Source organism: Mastomys coucha, unplaced genomic scaffold, assembly GCF_008632895.1.
Source record: "Mastomys coucha isolate ucsf_1 unplaced genomic scaffold, UCSF_Mcou_1 pScaffold18, whole genome shotgun sequence".
Lineage (NCBI taxonomy): Eukaryota > Metazoa > Chordata > Mammalia > Rodentia > Muridae > Mastomys > Mastomys coucha.
This window is the reverse complement of record NW_022196900.1, coordinates 13,970,998-13,976,997: the sequence shown is the minus strand read 5'-3', so window position 1 is coordinate 13,976,997 and position 6,000 is coordinate 13,970,998. Positions and strand designations below refer to the sequence as shown.

The window sequence follows — 6,000 nt, the reverse complement described above, 5'->3', positions numbered from 1 at the left end:
GAGGGAGAGAGAGAGGAAGAGGGGGAAGAACAAAGCGCACACGTACACACACAAACAAAAGACTCAAAAAGCAACACCCACAAAAACCCAAATAATTGCAGAAAGAAGAGTTTAGAGGAAGCGGTTTTTTCCCTTTCCCTCCTCTGCCGGGAATGCGGAGTCTCTGGCTCAGCTCAAGGCCGGAGTTTCCCGTTTCCCGAGGCCAGCAGGTCAGGGTCGGGGCTGAGAAAGCGGACCCCACAAAGCTTGCACCCTGCGCCCCCGGTGCCGGCCGCGGCGCACTGTCGCCGGTTTAAGGGGCGGGCCATGTCTCCACGTGCTTTCTGCTGAGTGACTGAACTACATAAACAGAGGCCGGGAAGGGGGCGGGGGAAAAGAGGGAGAGAACAGCGTTTGACCGGTAGTAACCCCGGCGCTCCGCACAGCCGAATCTATAAAAGGAACTAGTCGCGGCAAAAACCAGTAATTCCGAGGGCGAGCGAGCAGGCCGGGACCGGCAGAGCCCACTTCTCTCCGCGGCGCAGCGCAAAGCTGGGCAGGGGGCGCCGCGGGACCCGCGCAGCTACAGCCTGCTTGGGGAGCTGTTCTGCTCCCTGTTTCCCCCCACTTTTTTCTCCCCCCTTTCTGGAAGGGTTTGTGTAGGGGTGGGGAAAACAGAGGCAAACAGCACAGTGGAAAACAGGTAAGAGGTTCTTCTGTGACTTGGGCATTTTGTTTCGGGACCAAGGAAGCTTTGGGAAGCTCTCCGTTTTGGGGACTCTGGGGGGTGGGGGGGGACTCGAACTCCCATATCCCCTACCTCTGGGGATGCAAATAGGACATGAGAGGCATACATGGGGAAAGAATGTTCTGGGACGGGCCTTGGCGACCCTGGGACGCAGAACAGCAACACTCGGGTCTCCTGAAATCGGAGACCAGGGAGAGCATCTCTGGCGTCTGAGATTCGCCTCTCGGGCGCTGTGAGAGCCAAGGTTCCCGGGCGTCTTAGGGGTACAGCCACTGGGGTAGGGAGATGAGGATCTCTACAAAGAGTCTCCTTTTGTCTGACATGGGGTAGGTCGTCGCCCACAAGTGTCACATCTGAGTCCTCACTCCATTATTTAACTGGTTTGTGTTGGCCTTTGACTTGGAAGTCCTCTTCCCGGGACTGGGGCGGCGTGTCCTTGTTTCCAAAGAACTCTAGTAGGAAGTGTCCTAAACGGGATCCTTTGTGTTATTGCGTGCTTGAGTTCTCGGGGCTTTGTTCGACTCAGGGGTCCTGCCCACAGACTCCTTGCACTCTGAAGCGCAGCAGTCCCTGGCGCAAAGTGGGAGACCACTTTTGTTCCTTTAAAGACAGAAAACTTAAGAGAGTCTGCAGAAACCCGAAACTGGGGTGCCCCATTCACCCTCACCCTCTGGTCCATCTTCCTGCTTTTTTTGCTAGTGGTCCCTTGGGGAGACTTGGGCCGAGCAGCGATTGAGAACCCGGGGCTTGGTTGTGCAGCCGAATGACCGCAAGTAACCCCAGCGGGCAGCGCAGAACGCGCAGCTCGGGTGTTGGGCCGGGCTCCGCCGCCAGGGGGTGGGGGCTGGGCGGCCTGCGGGTGGGCCCTGGAGTCTAGCCCGCAGCGCCTCCTGGCCGGGTAGCCTAGGTATGGCCCGGTGCAGAGTGAGAGTCTCTAGTCCTTTGGCTTCATTGTGAATCTGGTCAAAACTGGTGTTTCCAAACTGGGAGGGACCCTGAGCATCTGGAAAGCCAGTCTGTTTTTTTTTCTTTCTTTTTTTTTTGTTTGTTTTTTTTTGTTTTTTGTTTTTTGCGTTTCCTGACTCCCAGGCCATTGCTAAATGAGGCACAGTTCTTGGGGATGTTCGCTGATGACAGGCTTGTGGATAGGTGCCTGTTTTGTTTTCTGCACTTACCTCTGGAAAGGAGAGAAATACTTATTAAACTGTTTCCGTTTTTTTTTTTTTTTAATTTTGTATGTTTGTTTGGGAAAACTAAGCATCTGTCACTAGAAATAATAGCTTTGCCTCATTTACTGCAGTGGTATCACCATTAAAGAGCAAAACAAGAATTTACTATGATATTCCTCAAAGGAAGTGGGCAGAATAAGTGTATAATAAAGGACAACTAGTTAAACAAAAGGAACGCTTCCTGGCTTAAGATGTAGGTCAATGGAAGAGTTTCTACCTTGTACAAGACATTGGGTTCTGCACCAACTGCAGAAGCAAAGCAAAACAAAACAACACAAAACTTCCTTGAAGAGAGTTGGTACACCACTTTCTTTCTGTGGCTCATCCTCACCTCCCACAACACACACCTGCCACATGCCTATAGGCTGGAAAGCACACCCGTAAGGCTTAGTCATAGCTTGGAACCCAAACCTAAGTATTGGTACTCTACAAGACATAAATGCCAGTTAAAAAGTACTTGTTTAGAAACTCAAGAAGAAGGAAGACCAAAATGTGGACACTTCATTCCTTCTTAAAGGGGGGATCAACATACCCATGGAAGGAGTTGCAGAGACTAACTATGGAGCAGAGACTGAAGGAAAGACAATCCAGCTTGATATAGCTATCTCCTGAGAGGCTCTGACAGTATCTGACTCATACAGAAGTAGAGGCTCACAGCCATCCATTGGACTGAGTACAGGGTCCTTAATGAAGGAGCTAGAGAAAGGACCCAAGGAGCTGAAGGGGTTTACAGCCCCTTAGGATGAACAACAATATAAACTAACTAGTACCCTCAGAGCTCCCAGGAACTAAACCACCAACCAGGGAGTACACATGGTAGGACTGATGGCTCCAGCAGCATATGTATAGTAGAGGATGGCCAAGTCGGTCATCATTGGGAGGAGAGGCTCTTGGTCCTGTGAAGGTTCTATGCCCCAGTGTAGGGGAATGCCAGGGCCAGTAAGCAGGAGAGGGTGGGGTGGCGAGCAGGGGGAGGGGGGAGGGCACAGGGGTTTGTTCTTGTTGTTTTTTGTTTTTTTGTGGGTTTTTTTTTTGGAGGGGAAACTGGGAAAGGAGATATTGTATGACATGTAAATAAAGAAAATGTCTAATAAAAAAAATACTTGTTTATCATCTCCCATTTTCTTTCAGCCCATTTTTAATATTCTAATGCAGACATAAGGACAACGGATTGCTGTTCCTATCTTTGCAAAACAAGCAAACAAACAAACAAAAACCAAAAAAAATTTCCCCCACATCAAAGGAGGTATAGACAGCCTAAAGAATATTCGAGTGGATAGCATAATGATCTATAAAATAATAAAGATAAATTACAGTTCCTATCGGAAGCATGTCTTTTCCTCAGCGCCATCAAACGTCATTAAAATAGAGATTTTTTTTTTTTAAAGTGTGATGCACAGAGTTGATTATTATCTATGTGAGAACAAGTTGCCTCTGAGGTGAGGGGTGAGAAGAAAATTTTCAGCAACATAATGCTTATAGTACCTTTTTGGAGCAAAAAACTGCTACGACAGAATAAGTCATGTGTCTCCTTATAAAAGTCACTGATGTTCTGGATGCTTCATGATGGTGACTTGGCTGTCTGTGATAATGTGTCTTCCCAAAGATGAGTGTTTTAAATCCAGCCCCCTAAAGAACCTGTATTAGCACCTAAGGGCAGGCCTGTGCCAGACCTCGGATGCTTCTTGATTTGGGATGTGTTCATGGTTTATGGGAGACTGTGAATTAGTCTGGAATTGGAAAGGGACTGGGGCTGGTTGGTTTTCTACCTCTGTTCGTGGAAACCCCAATGCAAAACTAATAGAAAACAATGAATGAAACTTAGCAATTCAGCTATGGACTACCTTACCTATGTGGAGAGGAACTGGGACATTTTTACATTTAAGTTGGTTTTTTTTTTTTCTCTTTAGGCATTGTTTTTCCACCTCATAAACCAGTATGATTATGTGGGCTGCATTTGTAGTGACTGAAAATAGTTAGGTCTTTGCTTTTTGTTTTTTTTTTAAAGATTATTTTTAGTTTCTAAGATAATTAAATGAACACTTCTTTAAACTCTTAAATTAGGAACTTCCTGGATTTTTAGAAAATACATATGTACATAGCTTTGGCATTTCTTTCTTTTTATTTTTTTTTAGATATTTTCTTTATTTACATGTCATATGATTTCTCCTTTCCCAGTTTCCCCTCCAAAAAAAAAACCAAAAAACAAAAAAACAAAAAACAACAAGAACAAACCCCTGTTGCCTCCCCCCTCCCCATGCCTGCCACCCCACCCTCTCCCACTTATTGGCCCTGGCATTCCCCTACACTGGGGCACAGAACCTTCACAGGGCCAAGGGCCTCTCCTCCCATTGATGATCGACTTTGCAATCCTCCACTATACACACATGCTGCCAGAGCCATCAGTCCCACCATGTGTACTTGGTTGGTGGTTGAGTGCTTTGGCATTTCTTAAACATTCAAGTATAAATACATTTTTACATATGGTCTAGATGTTAAATAAATAATGGAATTACAATGTACCGCTGGTCAATTATTCTGATATTAAATTTTAAAAGATCAGTCTTGATACTTGTTTGATTTACTTGCACTGGGAGTGCACCTGCATTAAAAATATTGGAGACTGGCATCACACACGGAAGAGAAAACACCTGGAATACCAATTATAGACGTGTTTGTGTCTTAATAGATGCTTACGTGGTGCCGTTCCCAGTGTTTCTCAGACACCGAGTTAATCTTCAAGCCAAGCTTGTTTATTTATTGTATCTGCAGATTAAGTAGGCGGGAGGCTAACTGACCCTTGGCTTTCCATTCTTCCAAGTGGCTGAGTTGAGATTTGAATTCACTTGCAGAAGTCTCTAACTGTCCACATTAAGTGAGACACTGGTCCAACTTCAGATGCCGTGAAAGGGAATTTGCTGTCATTCTTATCAGAAACTCTGATCCCTTTCATAGTCCCATTTTGCTCTGGGGTAGTCGGTCAAATTCTCTTCTGGGAGAGACCTTGGTTGCAACTCAGTGCAAACAAACACCAAACAACAACAAAACCCAGGCAGTAACATTTATTTGCTCTTGCCTCAGCTAACTAATTGTGACGAGTGTGTGACCTCAGAGTAGTTTGCTGCACATAGTGAGGCCAGGCGGTGTACTTTAATCTTACAAGAAATCAGAGTGAAAGTCTCAGACATGAAATGGTTTCTGCAGGCGGGTCTTAAGCTGTACACCATACTCTGTCGGACATGGACTGCACAAAAGCAGCGTGTCTGTATTATTGTTGACCATGGGGGAGCATCGCATCTGTTTTCTAAAACAGGGAGGCTTTGCAAACTGGAAGACCTGCAGAAAGAATGTGATTCTCCTCAGGATTCTCCCAGACCCACCGCTCCCTCCCATTCTGCACCTCCCTAGGATCTGTTCCCCATGCTCACGTATGTCAGGCACTTGAGCTGTTCCCCATGCTCACGTATGTCAGACACTTACGTTTCAAAAGAGAGTTCTTTGACCCTTGCACGTAATCTGTCTCTCTAATACGGAAATTGACAGATACTAACTTGGACCAGTCAGCGAAGGGGAGGGGTGCTGCCTGCTTCCTGTGTCTTAAAACTACTCTAACAAATGAGACATTCTCCGAAAAGTGTTAGAAAATGCTATGGCCATGGACGTCATTCTGGTATTGATGAATCTTGGTGCGTGCTTAAATTATTTAGGCTGGATGACTCAAGTAGAACAAACAGTCCTACTCACCCAGTTTCATTTCCCCCTTTGAGGCAGCTGTGATTTGAGACAATAGTCTACGATGCTCCATTTAAATATTTTGAGTTATTCATTAGTATGCTCTTAGAGACAAACATGAGATAACTCAGTAGGTGATTTAAAGGTTTGAACACTTTAAAAAGTACAGTAGCGCCTTCTGCATGATTTCTGACTTTCACACTTTTGGGGTATGTGCTTTAAAATCTACAGTGTTTTTTGCGTCATTTCCAAACACTTGGGGCCACCCAGGAGTAAGGAATGGTGTCAGTCTACGTGTCTCTCGACAGGTAA

General features: G+C 45.9%; 1 protein-coding gene across 1 annotated transcript in view; it reads left to right on the top strand.

Annotated features, from left to right (window-relative positions):
* Positions 1 to 362: 362 nt before the first annotated feature.
* Abca1 (ATP binding cassette subfamily A member 1) overlaps positions 363 to 6,000 on the top strand; it is a 121,797-nt gene continuing 116,159 nt past the window's right edge. The window contains exon 1 of the mRNA XM_031377412.1: positions 363 to 682. The gene's annotated coding sequence lies outside the window, so the exon portion shown is untranslated. The remainder of the gene's footprint in view (positions 683 to 6,000) is intronic.